Here is an 18096-nt window from a genome sequence, read left to right on the forward strand (position 1 = left end):
TTCCTGTCCACATCGTCCCAGGCCATGGAGAGAATCTCAGCTATGCTTCTGGCCGGCGCTTGGGCGCTCGAGGCAGCACTGGTGGCTGCTGGTGGCATGGGGCAGCATGGCTGGCTGGCCGCTGAGCCAACGCAGGGACTGTGTTTGCAGTCCTGACTAGTAGCCCTGCGTCCCCGTTCCTGAAATAACGTGAGTGCCAAACAGTTGGCAGTTAATCACGAGAGAAGTAAAAGGATTCCGATGTTTGATGTAGCTTTGCCATTCCCTGGATTGTTTGTAGAACTGCAGAGGGGATGCGGGAGCCTGGAGGCCAGATGCAGACTGGTGGGGGTGGTGTTTTCTGCGCTGGAGGTTGGAATCCGGACACCAGCCACTGCTGACTGACTCACAGTCACAGTCAGAGCCCAGGGTGATGGCATCACAGCCTGGAAAGCCGACAGCAGGTTGGAGTCTCAGAAGATGAGGGCTGGTCCCTGGTGGTAAAGGGGAGGAAGACCTGGGATTGGCTTGTTCAATTTGGCAATTGAAACAGTAGTTGGGGGGGGTGGGGGGGGGTCCCAAAGATGAGCTTTGATAGGTTCTGATTTGTTAGGTATGGAGAGGTTTTTGTCAAAGGGCTGGCCAAGGTGCTGGGGGTGCAAGCCACATTTAGGGGTACAAGCAGAGGGGGGAGGGCCCTGCGTCCAAGCCACCTACAGTGAAGGAGAGAGGAACAGTGCCCACGAGGAAGGGCTAAGATAGGAAAACAGGTGAATATGAGCAGGCCCCAGGGTGTGAGCCCTTGCAGGGGAAACAGCTACCGGAGGAGACCCAGCCTGGGAAAGCCATCCCGGAGCTGGGAGCCTCGGACCCTGACACAGAGTGTGGGGCAGGGGGAGGACGGAAAGGCGATTTAGATATGCTGGAAGGAACAGAGAACAGGCTGTGTGTGCTAAGCCCCCCCCCCCCCCACATGTCACCAACCAACTAGTTCTATTTTTTTCCATATTTGTTCCAGATTTGTTTTTAGAAATAAAACCTTATAATCCTGAAGGCCCGTTTGCGGCCCCAAGGCCATCTACGCCCCTTCTGCTGTCCCAAAAGCAACTCGTACCCATCCCTCCACGTTCAGCTTAGCTCTGCGTGCCAGCACGTTCTTTACACTCTATAGATATTCTACCATCCTGTACTCACTTGACGACTTCTGAAATTGTCGTATTTGGTTCTTAAGATGTTCATGGACGTAAATGAAGCTCTGGTTCGGTTATTTGAACTGTTTACTATTCTGTTGTGTGACAGTCTGCTGTGCACCTGTTACACTGTGAACGGACATCGTGGGCTTGGCGGGGTTTCTGTGTTAGAACCAGACAACAGGGAGAGCTGTTCCGGGCATCCGGGTGAGTGCACGTGGTCCCCCCCCCGCCCCCCGATGGCATGTTCCCGCTTGCTCCCCAGCTCGTGGGGCCCTTTGTCCTCCGACAGCTCCCGCTGCTCCCCAGCTCGACCTGCACTTGGCATCTTCGGATTTTTTGTGTTTGCTGATGGGGTGGGTGTTCTGTCCCTAAGGTTAGAGTCCGCTCTGAGCTTGAGCATGTCTGGTCTCCTATGTTCCGGCCGTGCGGATTTCCTCATCTGTTACGTGTCTGTTCTCATCCTTCACCCACTTTCCATTGGGAAGACTTGCCTTTTACTTACTGGTATTTACGTCTGTTAAAATACATGTTCTGGAGAGATGCTAGTGTCTGGTCAGTGACACGCATTTCAAACGTGCTCCCCAGGCGGGGGCTTGTCTCACTAGCGTCTTCCTCTGCGCCAAAGTCATGCTGAGATGTTACTATTGTTATGTGTGTCCATCTTTTACCTTTGGTGGCTTATGCCTTTGAGGCTTCTTTAAGAAATCCTTCCCTACACTTGAGGCTTTCTAAAAACCTAAATTTTAATTTTCGAGGTGCCTGGGTGGCTCAGTTAGTTAAGCATCTGACGCTAGATTTTGGTTCAGGTCATGATCTCAGGGTTGTGAGCTCTAGCCCCCCCTGTGCTCAGCGGGCAGTCTGCTTGAGATTCTCTCTCTCCCTGTGCCCCTCCCTTCTCTCTAAAAATGAATAAATAAATCCTTGAAAAATGTTTAATTTTCCTATAAGGATTTTTTATACATCTGAAACTCATTTGTATGTATTTGGTGGGGGACCCGGTTTTGTCTGTCTGTATCTGTAGCCGTCTTTATTGAATCGTCTCTCCTTTCTGTGCTGTCTTGTAGAGCTGTCCAGACCTCCGCCAGGTTTCCCTGGGCGGGCGGAGCGGCTCGTGGGCTCGCGTTCTGTCCCACAGGTACGTACGTTCTGTCCCACGGCTCTGTGCGCTCTCCCAGGCTGACACCTCGCCAAGGGGGTAAAGCAGAGAAATTCACTGGGGAAAAGAGAAGACGCACTCCTCCAGAGCGGGTCCGTTCCCGGGATCCTGGAGGCAGGGGGTGCGTCAGTCGGCTTACGCGGCTCTCCCGACACCGTTTACAGCTAGAAAACTGCACTGGTGTGGAATTGCTGTAGGAATCCTCATGTCCGCTGCATGCAAGGCTAGCCCTGGGGTTCGACCTGGGGACCGGCTTCCCCTTCCTCCTCCACATCCCTCCTGTGTGCATTCGTCCCACTCCCTTCACTTCCTTTCTCTGTCACCTGCTCTTCGGCTCCTTCACGCCGCCTAGAGCTCACGACTGCAGTCCCCGTGCTGCATCCCCTCTGTGAGGACCTCGAGATGCTCAAACCCCACCGCCCTGGGTGTCCCGCGGGCTCCCGACTAAGGCTGGCAGCAAGCAGATCCTGACTCTGCCAGTGACGGACCTGAGCACAGGGCCGGGTTCAGCCAAATGTAACAGCGGCGATTTAAACAAGACTGGTGACTGGTCTCCCACAGACGGCAGCTCGGGGAGTGCACAGGAACGCATGGTTACCGGGGGGGGGGGGGGCGGCGGAGGTTACTCTCTCCTTGTTTCAGGATCCACAGTCTGCGGCCCACATTCGGCTGCCCGGCTCTCAGTGTCCATCAGGTTCACTCCCTCCGGCGTGAAAGCAGGATGACGCGTGCACCTCCTCTTTGGGCACGTCCCAAATTTGCTCCCAGCGCTCCTGCTTATATCCTGCAGGCCCTTGGTCACGTGCCCACGCCTTGCTCCAAGGGAGATGGGGAAACAGCTTTATTTCACGCAGCCCCATGTCCACTGAAAGAGGACAAGGGAGTACACGGTTGGGGTGTGTCTCCTGGTTCACCAGCGTAATGTCCAAGTTACCGGAGCCATCAGAAGACGGGGTCATGAGCGATGGTGTGAAGCACAGGCTGACGTCTTCAAGGGAGGTGGGAATGGGCGCTGGGGGGTGACCAGGGACAGCCACGGGGACCGAGATGGACGGTCAGCCTGGAGGTAAAACGAGGTAGGAGTGAGAGAGATGGGGGTGAGCCAGGAGTTGGCTCATCCCTCCTGCCATCCCGGCGGGGCGGAGTGCCCACGGGGTCTTGAAGCTATGCAGGATGGGGTCCAAACCTGAGGCCCCTGCTTTTCCTGCTTTAGACAGCACAGCCCCCCAGGAGGGCAAGCTGACCCACCACCCAGTGTAGAAATGCACCTGGGACCTGTGATCCGGAAATGGGGGTTTCGCTGGAGTTGAGGAGGGAGGGTCCTGGGTCATCTGCTGGGAAGGAAAGGCCCTATAAATCCCCACCTTCCCCTTGGCTGCTCAGGGAAGGTCACGTGTAGGACATAGACCTCTGGACAGCTCTGCATAGCGGCAGGGAGGGACGATCAGGTCTAGCAAATGGCTTGGCGGTGGTTTGCGAGGAGGTCCAGGGGGACGGGGGGACATGGGGCACCTCTGGGAGGACCCCGAGGCAGCAGCCATGGACTTCCTGGAGAGTGGCGATGCCAGCAGCAGACTGTCACCCAGGCACATGCTAAGTGAGTTCTTGTGGTTCATACCTTTCGTCCTCGTGCTCCGGGAGGCGGGCTCACGGCCTGGGGAGGAAGTATGGCAGTGATGTGGTGAGGGAGGGCAAGGAGCCGCACGCCGCGGTGTGACCCCACCTGACCCCAGACTTGGTGCCGTGGACGCACCCTGGTGGTGTGTGCTGGGCACTCCAGAAGCCGGGGACCCGCGTTCCCTCGCCCCCACAGTCCACAGCCCCGTGGTCCTCCCGAGGGAGCACTGCTTACAGCTTGGAAACGTTCTCCTTGGATTTCCTCCACACTTACTTTGAGTTTTATTTTTGAGACTGCGGTCAGATGGCTCAGGTTGTTCCTTGTTCTTTCTGAATGGTTCTCTGCTGCTCTCCGTCCCTTTGTGTCCACCCCCCGCCCGCACTCTAGAATCTAGCTTTCAGCCTTTCAGCATTTTATTTTGGGGCAATTATATATTTTTACTTTTATTTTAAAAGTAGTCTCCTCATCCAACATGGGCTTGAATTCACGACCCTGACATCAAGAGTTGCACGCTCCACCGACGGAGCCGGCCAGGAGCCCCGGCAGTCCCGTCCTTCCAACCGGGGTGTCGTTGCTGTGACGTAGACGAGCTGCCGCGGGGAGGCTCGGTGTCCTCTGTGCTGTGTGGAGACCGCCACCCCGCGTCCAGCTGGCCTCGTCGCTGTGACACACAGAATTCTGTGTGCAAGGAAAGGCCCTCGGTTTTAAAACTTCCCAAACCGTTCATCTCCACCTGCTCCTCCCCCGCGGCTCACCTGTCACTTTTTATGTAGGCAATGTCTTCTCCGATCTCCCTGGAAAAACGAAGTCGCTTTAATTCCCCCAATCCCGTCCGCTTTCTGCACGGTCATCTCATCGGTCCGCCCCGTCCTTTCCTCTCTTACCTCTTCTCAAATGGCCGAGGTTGAAATCTGTGGGTGAAGAACGAGTGCAGGTGCTGAGCGTGCCTCCCCCATGTGCCCTGGGGGCTGGAGGATGGTGCTGCCGAGGTGTCCCCCCCCCCACATGGCTTCCCCTCCCAACCCTGCTCCAGGTGAGCTGGGCTGGGGGGAGGGTGTTGGGGGGGAACAGGTGGAGACAAGCCCCCATCCCCTGCGTATCGTGCAGCCCCCTCTCCTCTCATCAGGGACAAAGCCATTCCTCGAGTGGGATTCCCCACAGTCACAGTCCCTAACAAAAGAAGAGGGAACGCCATCAAACACGTGGGAGCTGATTCCTCTCCTGCCAGTAGCCGCCACCTGCCAGCCAGCTCAGCTCTCTGGGCCTCAGTTTCCCTCATTCATAAAACGAAAGACAACACGGTAGTGACGGGGCTCCTGGGTGCAGTTGGTTCAGCGTCTGACTCTTGGTTTCTGCTCAGGTCATGATCTCAGGGTCCTGGGATCGAGTCCCACGTCAGGCTCTGCACTCAGCAGGGAGTCTGCTTGCGACTCTCTCCCTCTCCCCCTCCCCCTGCTCATGCTCTCTCTCTAAAATAAATAAATACAATCTTAAACACTCAGACATTAGTGATTCACAGGTTAGTGATTTGAAGTGTTGTGAAGGTGATCCTGGCGGCATTTTAACGATCTTTGGAAAGCTCTGGCAAGGCTGCCCAAGCTGTCGGTTAAGTGCAGTGAGTGCCGGAGACCAGAATGAAACACGAGGTGGGTGGAGGACACGGAACTCTGGGAGGGGGGAAGGCAGGACCCTCTGCCCGGGTGGAGCTCTGCCCGCCCCAGCCCCTTGCCCAGGATTTCCTCTTGCTGCCCCTGGCTCAGCCCTGTGGGGGGCCCTGTGTGTCGAGGGGAGTTCGGAGGGGCTGGTACAGGCAGAGGGGGACAGAGACTTCTCTGGGCACAGTCTGCACTGAGTTCAGAAGGGGATTCACTGATTCATCCCAGAGCACTTACCTGTACTTGGCATATTCCAGGCACTGTGGAGATACAGAAATGAGAAGTCTCTGGTCGCAAGGGGCTTGGAGTCTGGTTCACTGAAAGAGTTTTTAGTGTCCAGAAGCTCAGGCCAGACGCGAGAGGGCTGTGTGGCAAAACCAGTGGCAAAGTGGAGCTAGTTAGAGGCGTCTGCGTGTGGGCAGAGGCCAACCTCCCTGACTCCAGAGGCCAGGCTGCAGGACACAGGGGGACTCAGCTAATGCCGTGTATGCAGGTGTGAGGAAGTATGTAAACGTTCAGGACACTTTGGCTGCGGGCACCTTCGGGCCCTAGTGGAGGGTAATGAATTGGTTAAACTGGTTAAGTCTGGGCTTAATTTGGGCTCCAGGGGTCTCATGCAGTCGGGAGTTTCTCTCCCACGACAAGAGCGGAGTGCGCTTTTCTGTTTTGGTTTAGTTAGCAGTTCTGTGACATCATCATCAATAATCCCCTCATTCTTCCCATTTCCCACTCCGGTGTTCCCACTGCCCATAGCCAGGTGCGGGGAGACGAGGGGAGGGAGAGGGACAGAACGAATCTTCCCGTGTCATTTTTTGAGGTCGGTGAAAATCACTCTTAGCACCCCCCCCCAAGGCGGATTTCCCCTTGACTCCCATTGGTGGTATTTGTGTCACTTCCCTAGGCGACGAGTGTGGGGTTGTCACAGCCAGCGTGACCCTGAGTCTCTTGGGGGCGGGATGAGCACCTGAATGAAATCAGAGTTGCGTTGGTGAGGAAGGAGTGAGAGAGGAGCGGGGAAGGCTCTACTCAGACAACCACCGGCGTCTGCTACGGTAACTTTCTTACTTTTCTGCCCCATTTTGCTTAGTGTTAGAAAATAAACTGGCCCGCTCAGCTTTGTGGGTTGTGCCTGCTCCCTTCTCCTGGGGTAGCCCCTGCGTGGGGGGTGGGGCAGCCCTGGGTCTGGGACACACCTGTCATGTACCGTGTATCGTCTCACTCCTGCCCTAGGCTTCACCTGGCTGCAGAGGAGCTCTCCGGAACTTTCTAATCTTGCAACACTGAAACTCCTGTACCCGGTAAGCAGCTCCCCGTTTCCCTCCCCCAGCCCCTGGCAGCCACCATTCCTCCCTCTGTCTCTATGATTTGGGCTCCTCTAGATACTTCCTGTAAGTGGAATCGTACAGGATTTGGTTTTTGGTGCCTGACCCACTTCACTCAGCATAATGTCCTCCCCATTCATCTGTCTTGTAGCCTGTGACACTATTTCCTTCCTCTTTAAGGCTGATTAATATTCCGTTGTATATATAGACCACGTTTTCTTTATCCATTCATTTGTCTGTGGACATTTTGGCTGTGCCACCTCTTTGCTACTGTGACTGCCGCTGCAGTGAACGTGGGTGTGCAAATACCCCTTTGAGATCTTGCTTTCAGTCCTTTTGGGTATAGACCCAGAGATGGGGTGGCTGGAAGCTGGGGTAGTTTTATCTAACTTTCTGAGGACCCTCCGTACTGTTTTCCCCAGCGGCTGCACCAGTTTGCATTACCACCAAGCGCACACGAGGGTTCCCCTTTCTCCACGTCCTCGCCAGCACTTGTGATTGTCTTTTCAATCGTGTCTGTCCTGACAGCGATGAGGTGGTAGCTCTTTGGGCTTTGGGTTTGCATTTCCCTGATAATGAGCGATGTTGAGCATCTTCTCCTGTGCCTGTGTGCCGTTGGTAAATCTCCTTTGGAGAAACGTCTTATTCAAGCCCTTGGCCCATTTGAAATCGGATTGTTTTGTTGTTGAGTTGTAGGAGCTCTTTACATATTCTGGGTATTAACTTTCTTTTTTTTTTTAAGTAGGCTCCATGCCCAGCGTGGAGCCCGACATGGGGCTCAATATCACAACCCTGAGATCTTGACCTGAGCCGAAATCAAAGGTTGGATGCTTACCCGACTGAGCCATCCAGGAACCCTGGGTATTAACTTCTTGTCAAATGATGTATTTTCCCCCATTCTGTGGGTTGCCTTTGCACTCATAATAGTTTCCTTTGATGCACAGAAGTTTTTCAGAATGATGAAGTCCCATTTGTCTATGTTTATGTTTGCTTTTGTCGCCTGTGTGTTTGGGGTCATGGCCAAGAAACCATTGCCAAGTCCAATGCCATGAAGCTTTTTCCCTAGGAGTTTTATTATATTTTGGGGTCTTACGTAATCCATTTTAAGTTATTTTTTGCATATGGTGTAAGGTTAGGGTCCAGCTTTATTCTTTTGCATGTGGGTATCTGTTTTTCCCAGCACCATCGGCCGAAGAGACTGTCCTTTCCCCATTCAGGGGCCCTGACACGCCTTACTGTTTGACCCTTCACACTCGAGTTCATCTCTGGGGTCCCTGTTCTGTTCCATTCGTCTGTCCACCCTGTTGATTCCATTGCTTTATAGAAAGTCTAAAATCAGGAAGTGGGGGGGCCTCTCTGTTCTTCTTTCTCAAGATTGTTTTATTTTGGCTATTTGGGATCTCTTGAGATACTGAATTTTAGGATGTTTTTTCTATTTCTGCAAAAACAAGTCATTGAGATTTTGATGGCATTGCATTGGATCTGCACTTCGCTTTAGGTAATATCGACATCTTAACATTATTAAGTCTTTAATCCACGCGTGTGGGATGTCTTTCCGTTTATTTGTGTCTTCTTTAATTTCTTTCAGCGGTTTCCAGTGTACAAGTCTTTCGCCTCCGTGGTTAAGTTTCTTCCTAAGCATTTCTTTCTTTTCGATGCTATTGTGAATGGCATTATTTCCTTGATTTCCTTTTTGGATTATTCGTTGTTGGTCAGCTTTGTTTTGACTGAGGTCACCTCTGACCATAGGAGCCATATCACGTCCACTGTCCCAACTGTGGGACCTCGTCTGTCTCTCCGTCCCTGCCCGTCTGTGGGCTTCTGCGCCCATCGTGGGGGCGCAGGAAGGACGCTGCTCTCTGGGGCCACAGGAAACCTAGACTAGTCTTGGATTCTGCCTGTACCTCTGCTCTTGAGTATCCATGTCTTGGTAGGACAAGGACCTCCGAGAGCGTGGGGTCTCCAGCAGGGCGGGGGGGCAGGTCCCCTGTGTGGTCTGGGCTCTACCACCTCCCTGGAAGATCAGGGTGCCATGGGTCTGGGCTCTTCACAGACACCCACTCCAGAAACATTGAAGCCCCACTGTCTGTTCCTGCAGATGTTTGCTCCTGGAGCAGAGGCCTGGGCCGTCACTCAGCCTGGAAGCCGGTGAGTTGGGGCAAAAGGAAGGGGGAGCAGGGGGCTGTCCCCTCACCAGGCCGCCTCCCTTCCAGAGGCCCCAGGCTGGAGGAAGACCCAGATTCGGGGCTGGATCCCAGTGTGGTCCCAGGGCCCACGAAGTTAAAAGTGTGTGATGATAATGCTAAGATACTCTTGTCCTGTGTGTTTCCCTCACACGAGTGTGCGCTGGAGTTTTCCAGACTCTGCCTGATACAGTACAGAAGGGATTGAATGTGAAAGGGAGGAGAACCCAGCTGTCTTCTGCTAGACTCTTGTGTTCTGTTATAGCAAACACGTAACTAAGTGCCACTCTTTTCATCAAAATAGAGCTGTTTTTCATAACCATGCTATTTATGCTAACAGAAAACGTGATTGTTATTTTTAAAAGGAATTGATAGATCCCTTCTTTTAAAAAATTCTCGGCTGTGATTTCTAAATAGGGTAGAATTATTCCACATAACAGAAGGCCTTTGGAGTCCTCAGGAATGTTCCTGAGTGTACAGGGGTCCTGCACCGAAATGTTAGGGGGACCGTTGCCTGCATCTGGGGGCTTTTGGCTCAACTGTCCTTTGTTTTTTTGTTTGTTTTTGTTTTTTGCTTTCATGTTAATTGTCATCAAACAGAATGGAAATAATTTCAAAGTGGTTGCTATTAACATTAAATATAGTGAGTACCCCAATTTACTCAACTGTCCAGCGACCACTTTCCCTTGGGCCTCTGCAGCGCCTCCGTGCGCCCGGCCCGGCTCTGTCCTTTAGTGCCCGGGCGGGATGGCCACACGGGGGCAGCAGAGTCTTCCCGGAGTCAGGTCGCGAGGTTCCACCCACAGCTCTGGGTTTCTGTCCAGTCTCTGGCTGGCAGTGCTCCCTGCCCCGAGCTGGGGAGCCGGGAGACGCCTGAAACAATCACAGGCTCAGGCCAGAGCCTGATCCCAGGGCAGGGGCTGACGTGGTCAGTGTATGAGCCTCGCTCACCGTCATGCGTAGCTGCGCCCAGAAGCCCCAGAAGTTTTCCAGATTCTCAGCCTTACCCTGTAAGGGTTAGTTGTCCTTGCCTTGCCTGGGAGGGAAGGGCACCCTGCACTCCTTACTGGAAAGTGGCTCCTCGTTACCATGCAGGGAAGGGGGGAGGCGAGACACAGAGCAGAGGAACTCCACCACCTCCCCTTTATCTTGTCGTGCACGAAGCTGGTGGTAAAGGGGCGTGTATGGATTTCACACAAACCTGGAGTCTCCTTTCTCATCGCCTCCAGCGATGAGAAAGGAAGCTTGTGGCCATTAACCCAGATAATCCCCTCTCCTCCTGTCAGCCTCTCCTCTCCTAACGAACTGACAGCTGCCTGGCCCGGAGACCCGGCTGCCGTGTTGGTCAGGACACAGATCGCGCCATCGAAAATTGCAAGACAAGTCTTCCAGGCCCAAGACTCCTCACGGCTGTACCACGTTCCTTCCCTCTTACCTGTGACGCCGTCTCCACGTTGGTTTTTGTCCTAAGTATTCATCGTTATATACAGTCAGCCCAACGATACGCAAAAAATTAGCAGTTTTTGCTCACGTACGTATGGCCTAGCTGCTCAGGTAAGGCTTTGAAGGACCAGGCCGGTAATGTTCCTGGTTCATCTGGTGTTAGCTCTGCGACCTCGGGCAAACTGGCCTCACCCTCGTCTCAGTATCTCCCCCGCAAAGGGGATGAGGGAGAATGTCAGGAGTTTGCTGTGAGGACCGTACGGCTTTTCGTATCTAAAGGGCTTAAATCAGTGCCTGGCTCCTGGTACGTGCTCAGTAAACAGTGACTGGGAAACATTCAAATGTAAACTGCATTTGAAATTCATAACTTTTTCAGGTGCCAGAGTCCGAAAGGACCTCAAAAGTCATCAAATTCAGTGTCATCTGAAATGTGTTCGAAACGCTCTCTTCCTTCAAGATGACCCGTGAGAAAGGGCTCTGTGGCCAAGCATGACGGGGCTCTTAAAGCTCAAGGTCGTGTATTTAAGACTCAGAGAAGGCACAGGGTCAAGAAACTGTTCAACTTTGATTGTTCCAGCATTGATCAGACTGATCAACCACAGGACCTTTTCACACGATTCCTTTAAACTTCCGGGTTGCTAGTATCGGCACAACACCTCCTAACCATGCAGCGCTCCGTCCTATGACTCTTCCCGTGAGTGATCATACAGATTCTGTGGGGACCTCCAGCAACGCGGGGCTCTGTCCCCACCACAGGTAGCAGGTGATAGCGGGGAAGGGTTTGCTGCACGCGGCGTCATAAGCACTAAGCGCGCATTATCTTATTTAATTCTTACAGTAACACTACGCAGCGTCCTTATCTCCTTCTGCATTTGACAAAACTGAGGTTTAGAAGAGCTAAGTAATCTGCCCGAGGTCGCGTGGTAGGAAGCACCAGGATGCAGACTCAGGTCAGCCGGGCTCTGGAATCCCCACCCCCCTGTGCTGCGTCCTGCGGCCCGTGTCACCTCGATCTGTTGGAAAGTCCTTCCCTGTCTCGAGCTGCCGCCCAGTTCCCGCCCCTCCCCTTCCTCCCCGCTGCACAGTTTCACTTCTAATATCCCCCGGTTGCCGTTCTTTTGGCAGCTTTATCCATTCTGCTCCTTTTTCTCTTGACTTAGATACTTTGGCAGCCTTTTTGCACCAAGGTGCTCAAAACCGAACACAATTCTGTCCACTCCACTAAATATGATCGTTGCAACTACAGGAAATCACACATTATCAAAAAACAGAAGACTTTTCCTTTTCTTACAAGGTTATGGGATAGAAAGTTTTCGATGCACAAAAACAAAGTTTTCCCACCAAGACTTTTGATGACAGTTGTTTTTCAAGCTCCAATGACATTGCTCTAGAACCTTCAGCCTCACTTGATCACCAGGCTGCTGCTCGGCCCTGGCTCCCCCCCCCCCCCAGGCACTGGTTTGCAGTTTCTCACCAGGCTCACCCTTTCTTTTACCCCTGTGACTCATCGTTTGGTAAACGAGGGACAAAGCCGCTAAAACCTAGCAGCTGGGCTCTTAGCAGGCTTTCCTCTCCTGGGCAGCTGGGATCTGCTTATAACGAACAGCAGTGCCTAGTGACGCAAACTGCTTTTTTCTCTTTAATCATTGGAGCCAACGCGAGTTCTGAAAACACCACTGAAGGAAGAACACTGGCACTCGCAGCGTGATTTGATCCTTGTTCCGAGCCTTCTACTTTATTAGTGCACCTCAAGAGCTCATTGGGGGAGCTCCGTTACCCCGTAGATCCATATGGAGCGAGTCTTCACCCAAAATTAATTCCCCCACAATTCTGCCATACACCTGCAGGTGTGTTTCGGAGCCCCCACTGAGGTGATCATATGTTTACATCTGTTCAAATTCATCTGACAGACCTGTGCCCTTGCACCAGCCCACGGTGATTGGGGGGCTTGCAGTGAAGGAGAAGGCGGGTGTCCTCTGTGAAACTGACGAGCATTGGCCCTAGGCCAGCGCTTTCTGGTGGAGTGTTCTATGGTGATGGAAATGCTGTACAGCTAAGCTGCACAGTATGGTACCCACCTAGGTGGCCAGTGAACCCCTGAAATAAGGCTAGTGCACCCCTGAAATAAGGCTAGTGCAACTGAGCAACGGGATTGTAAATTGTATTTAACTCTGATTAAATGTCAGTAGTCACATACGGCTCGCGGATACCACATGGGACAGCGCACATCTAGAGGTCTTCCTGACACAGCGGCAAAGGTTCTGAGCAGATCGGGGGCTGCTCCTGCCACTGGAGACCCAGCTCTAGGTTGGGGAATGCTCGTTCGGTGCTTATCAACCACTTGCACATATGGAGATCGAGTTGCGCTGTCATAGTGTTGGGCTTTGCCAGATGCCTTGTGAAATCCACACGTCCCATGCACGTAAGGTTGCCCTGTTCTACCAGCCTGGTGGTTCTTTTTTAAAGAAAATAGTTGTTGTTTTTTTCTCTTTGTAGAAGTCTTTCATGGCCGCCGTGGCAAAATGCAGGAAAGCGCGTCGAGGAAATTAGCAACGTCAATAGTCCTGCCTTTGGAGACAGTCACCATGCACGGCTCAGCACACTGCCATCTCCCTTTTGCAGTGATATCTTTCACATCACTGAGTGTATACGTTCTCTGATATTTGCATCCCGATTTTTTTCGTTAGCAGTATTTCATAAGTATTCTCTTGTCTTTGAACATTCTTCCAAAACAGTCTTAAAGGCTGTATAATAGTTCATTATAGTAATGACTAATAATTTGCACAACCATTCTCCTACTGCTGTACTTTTGGGTAGTATCTCACTTTTTTTGCTGTTGTAAGTAAAGCAATGGTAACATGTGTTGGTCCGAAATAGCCTTGTTTATAATTTGCATTGATTCCTGAAGGAGTATTAGTAAGTCTAAGGATATAAACATCGTTAAAGAGAATTCTTTCAGGAGAGGACAGGAAGTTAGTCTGGACCACATGCTGGCTCTTCGTGGCCAATGCTTTCCTTCCGAATGTTCGAGACGGATGCTTCTTCGATTCCAGTTTCCTCGTCTTTATGAAAATCTGGGTGACTCTCTGTCTCTTCGGTCCTCCAAGAGCACTTCTGTGCTTTCCAGTTCGTCCATGAGGAGGTCAGCTTGTCGCGAGTCCCCTCGGTACACTCATCCCATGCTGTCCTGCTGCTTCCTTCTGTCCTCGGAGCTTCAGTTCTTCCATTTTCCACGCTGGTTTCCCTTTCTCCCTGGTAAGAAAAAGTGGGAGGAGCATGCGGCAGAGACTGCCAACCGCTGGACAAAATCCGCGGTCTTCTCCAGCTTCTGAGCACACACCTGGACTGCATCTCCCAGATCCCCGAGGTTGGGTGGCCGTGTGTTTGAGTTCCAGCCAGTGGCACATGAGGGGAGGACCCCGTTCCTACTGCCAGGCCTGGCCCAGGAACACCTGCCCTGTGGAATGGCCACGACTTTCAGGGCAACCCCAGAAGTCCCATGATGAGGATGCCAGCACTTTTGTCAACGGGTATGCAGAGGAGCACCCCACTGACCCCCTCACCTACCTACCATCGTGTTCGATGCTGAACGTGCTTTCCTCTTGTCCCTCGTTGGGACCACCTGCAACTTGCAACTTCATTTAGTCCTGCTTGAGCTGTCTCTCCTTTCTTCTTGGATCAGGAGCTCAGTCACATCTATCTTTTCTCCAAATACCGCGGGATTCTCCGTCCTAAGTCTCGGCACACACGTGACCGTGCAGTAGGCCCCCCAGCTGTCGCAGACTCCTGGATGACAGTGAACGTTCTCTCACTTCACCTCACGGACGGACACCCCCGGTTGTGCGGAATTGATCCAAAACGGCCCTCCTCTTCATTTTCTCTGCTTGCTAAGAAACGACATCGTCACTGTGGCGAGAATTTAGCAGAAATTGGCTTGCCGTTTCGATCAAGTGAGAAAAAAATATCGACAGCCGTGACGGCCGGCTGCCTAAGGAAGGCAGATCTTGCTGAGTGGGGGGGCCATGCTCTGATGAGGCCAACGGCGGGGTGTGGCAGGGGCGGTAGAAGAACACAGGACTCCACAGAAGACAGGATTCGGCATTCCAGAAGCCATCTGAAAAGGAGAGTTAAGGAAGAGAGGTGGGCAGGGGATGACAGGGAAAAACTGGACCACCCCGTGAGGGGAGTCAGCTGGTAGAAGTCCTCAGAGGATGGGATGGCCAAAGAACCCTGGGGAACAGAGGTGTCTAACGGTGACCACGCAGCTGTTGGATCGATCCCTCATTTCCCTGAAGGGCTTGGCCGGGCTCTGGACAGGGACAGCACGCACATGGCAGGACGGCCCACAGACTGACGGGACTCGGCCGCTGCCGGAGCTCGGGGCCGGAGGTGACCGTGAAGATGGGAGCCCCCTCCGCCTTCTGCCCTGGCCAAACTTTTGGGGAGGATTTAGAGTCCCACAGGATGTGGAGGGGACGTGTGAACCCATTTTATTTAGGGAGACTTCAGCTGACATCTGAGTTACGAAATAAACCTAGCCATCGGTAAAAAAAAATCGTAGTATCATAAAGCAAAATTAAGGCTTAAGTAGGTAGTCCGGTATCTGGCAGCTCAGAACACTGAGGCCGAGAGAGTCCATAATGTAGCTAAGGGACCTGGTGTCATGGCAGAGCTCTGCTCTGATCTCTGGTTCTCTGGCCCCCAGCCCCCTGTTCTCACTCCGCGCCCGGGAGGAGAGAGCGCTGCTGCTGGGGTGGAAACGGGCCAGCTCCTCAGGCCCTGGTTCTCCTGGGCCCTCACGAACTCAGCTCTTCCCTGAGCGGCTCCCACAGGTGCTTGGGGGGTTGATGCGTGGAGCTCAGGGGTATAGATGGTGCGAGTGAGCAAGAGGTTTCTTCCCGGGGAGATAAATGTTCCCCAGCGAGGAGAAGCCCGTAAGAAACAGATCCAGGAGGAAGCTCATCAGGGTCCTAGAGCTATCTCGTCTGAATGTCAGAAATGTCCTTCAGTTCAATCAAAGGATTTAGGCCCCAAACCGAAAGCCTGGAAACGTTGGCGCCAAACAGGCAGCCGTAGAGAAAGAGAGTTTATCAAACCCACTGTTCTCCTCCGTTCCAGATAAGCGCGCATGTTGACTGGTGTGGAGAGAGGGAGGTTTTCCGAGTGCAAAGTGCTGAGGCGCAAACCCTGAGATAAAAAGTCATAAATAGACCGAGGGCCTGACTGGTGCCAGGCTCAGTGTCCTTGGGCTGATAGGACTCTCGGGCCAGGTCCCAGGTGGGGGGGCCGGGGCCGGGGCCGAGCAACTGCTGTGGAAATTTCCACGGGCTGTCCACCAGCGCCTGGGAAGCTCTGGGGCTCCTGACAGCAGGGGGTTACAAAAGAGACACAAGCCGTGGTCCCAGCTCACAAGGAGCAGGGTCCCTAGAGAAGACGCTCAGGGACGCTCGCCAAGCAGGCAAGTGAACAAGCAGGTTGGAAAATCTTGAAGTTGTAAATAGTGTCAAGGCATGGGATTTGTCAAGAAAATGTCAGTATCTCCTCCCATTTCATCTTTTAAGGAAAATGTTGAAAATACAAACTTCACATGAAGGTAAAAGTTGACTTCGGGGTGCCTGGCTGGCTCAGTAGGAAATGCATATGACTCTTGATCTCAGGGTCATGGTTTCAAACCCCACATTGGGTGTAGACATTACTAAAGAAAAATTAAAACCGAGGCTGGTTTTATTGCTTTAAGTACTAAAAAGGGTCACAAACAATTTATTCATTTTTTTAAAGGAAAAATATTTTACAATTTGTTACCAGTTGCTGGAGTCTGGGATATTCTTGACAATTTGGTTAAAATTGCATAATCATTTTTAAAAAGATGTTATTTCTTTATTTGAGAGAGCGTGCGTGCGCAAGTGCGGAGAGGGGCAGAGGGAGAGAGAGAATCTCAAGGAGACTCCTCGCTGAGCGGGGAGCCCGAGGTAGGGCTTGATCTCATGACCCTGAGATCATGACCCAAACAGAAACCAAGAGTCGGACCTCCGCCCTACAGACCGCGCCACCCAGGTGCTCCAAAATAATTTTCAATGCGGAAAATTATTAAAAGACATCAGTTCCATGTCTTAGTAATTGTTACCAATGGAGGTGTGTGGGGTTTTCCCCTCCGTAGGAAGGTAGCATGTGCGTGTGCACGTGTGCGAACCCACAACTCACCATGGTGCTGCGTTCCCCGGACGCCGGTTAGGATGGTGCTTTGGGTGGCAAGTGGGAGAAACCGTGAAGAAAGTATTGGTTACGGCAAGCTTCCAATATGGTTTACCCAGGGCTCAACCCTGTCTTTCTGATTCTCTGCCCCGTCCTCCTTTGCGGGCCAGATTCCCCTTAGGCCGGCTTTCTTCCTGGTGCCAGATGCTTGTAAACAGCAGCTCCGTTGGAACTGAACAACGTAGTTGGAATTTCTCAACGAGTGGGGAGCGTGGGGCTCTTGCTTCCCGTAGCCGCTGAGCATAAGTTGTGCACTTCATTCCGGTCGGGCCACCCAGGGCCAACCGCTATGGCCATGCCGTCCCTGTGCTGATCGGTGCAGCCTCAAAACCTATCACCGTGGCCAGTGGGTTGAAATTGGCTTAGACCCCAGGGGACCGCGCCTGGAATTGGGCGAGGCTGAGGCCTCTGGCTCTTGTGGTGAGTACGCAGTGAGCAGCAGGACAAGAGGTGTTGGAAAGACATTCCCAGCGGCTAAGACACCTTGGTAGCCATTTTTGTAGGATTTTACTTATTTATTAGAGAGCACGTTCGTGCACCACAAGCAAGGGGAGGGGCAGAGGGAGAGAAGCAGACTCCGTGCTGAGCATGGAGCCCAATGCAGGGCTCGATCTCCCAACCCTGAGATCATGATCTGAGCCAAAATTGAGTTAGACGCTCAACTAACTGAGCCACCCAGGTGCCCCACAATTTTTTTTTAATATAAGGGGTACTTTCAAGGTACAAGGCACTGTGGGAAATATCAAGATATGCAGTTTACAATGTCCTAGATATAAGAAGACGAGTTGGCCCCTAACTACGATGCACTGTTAGATGTAATGTGCACGCACGTGCTAAAACCAAGGCCTAGAAAAGTTAGAGGAGATGGATTGCACCTGGCTGAGGGGCCCAGAGAAGCATCACATAGCCAGTAGCAGCGGAAGTAGGTCTTAGGGAGTGAGTGTAAGGCTTACAGTCGGGAAGGGAGGGCATGGGAGGCCGGTGAGCAGTAAGAGCAGAGCCCCAGAAGCTGAAGGCCGAGGGGTGTGGCAGCCCAGGTTGGTTGGAGTGCAAATTCTAGAAGTTGCTGCTATCTTGGGGTCAGGTGAGACCTGAATTGCCCCCACAAAGTCAGGGTGTGGGGTGATCCTGCCTTGTATTTTCCCCCCAAGAAAAACTGGCTTAGGGGCGCCTGGGTGGCTCAGTTGGGTGAGCGTCTGCCTTCGGCTCAGGTTATGATCTCAGGGTCCTGGGATCGAGCCCCACATTGGGCTCCCCGCTCTGTGGGGAGCCTACTTCTTCCTCTTCCCTGACCT

General features: G+C 52.7%; 1 protein-coding gene and 1 long non-coding RNA gene across 2 annotated transcripts in view; one reads left to right on the top strand and one right to left on the bottom strand.

Moving 5' to 3' along the window:
• Window positions 1-12694: 12694 nt before the first annotated feature.
• Window positions 12695-17143, bottom strand: LOC148110697 (uncharacterized). The gene is made up of 2 exons (XR_015723256.1): window positions 16751-17143; window positions 12695-14663 (listed from the first exon to the last, which is right to left on the bottom strand). It is a non-coding gene; the product is annotated as an uncharacterized LOC148110697 (long non-coding RNA).
• The window catches only part of COQ8A (coenzyme Q8A), a 44127-nt gene continuing 42019 nt past the window's right edge, over window positions 15989-18096 (top strand). Inside the window, exon 1 of the mRNA XM_087859454.1 lies at window positions 15989-16007. The gene's annotated coding sequence lies outside the window, so the exon portion shown is untranslated. The remainder of the gene's footprint in view (window positions 16008-18096) is intronic.

This window comes from Ursus americanus, chromosome 2 (assembly GCF_024610735.1).
Source record: "Ursus americanus isolate L20-20 chromosome 2, mUrsAme1.1.p, whole genome shotgun sequence".
Classification (NCBI taxonomy): domain Eukaryota; kingdom Metazoa; phylum Chordata; class Mammalia; order Carnivora; family Ursidae; genus Ursus; species Ursus americanus.